The sequence below is a fragment of the Theobroma umbraticum genome, unplaced genomic scaffold (genome assembly GCF_002168275.2).
Source record: "Theobroma umbraticum cultivar Fairchild unplaced genomic scaffold, ASM216827v3 scaffold_56.0, whole genome shotgun sequence".
NCBI classification, from domain to species: Eukaryota; Viridiplantae; Streptophyta; class Magnoliopsida; order Malvales; family Malvaceae; genus Theobroma; species Theobroma umbraticum.
Window position 1 is genome coordinate 2,202,641 of NW_018397256.1, and position 295 is coordinate 2,202,935.

A 295-nucleotide genomic window follows, 5' to 3' on the forward strand; every position below is an offset into this window, starting at 1 on the left:
CCCACTCCATTCTATGTACTCAACTAATGGTAGACGTAAAGGCAATTTAAAGGTAAGGTCTTATGTGAATATAAGTAAAAATCATTCAAGGGACACTAATAAGGAAGAAGGAATTAATGTCTGAAGTATGAATATTGATTTGATACTTGAGGCTAGGAATAAAGAAGAAAAAAGTCACTCATAATGTTGAAGAAAGAAATCAGGGAAGTTCTGATTCTGGTAGGGAAGGTAAAGCTATTGATTGATATATGACAAGTATTCCTTATACAGCTAATGAGTCTGGAAATGTGAGGCT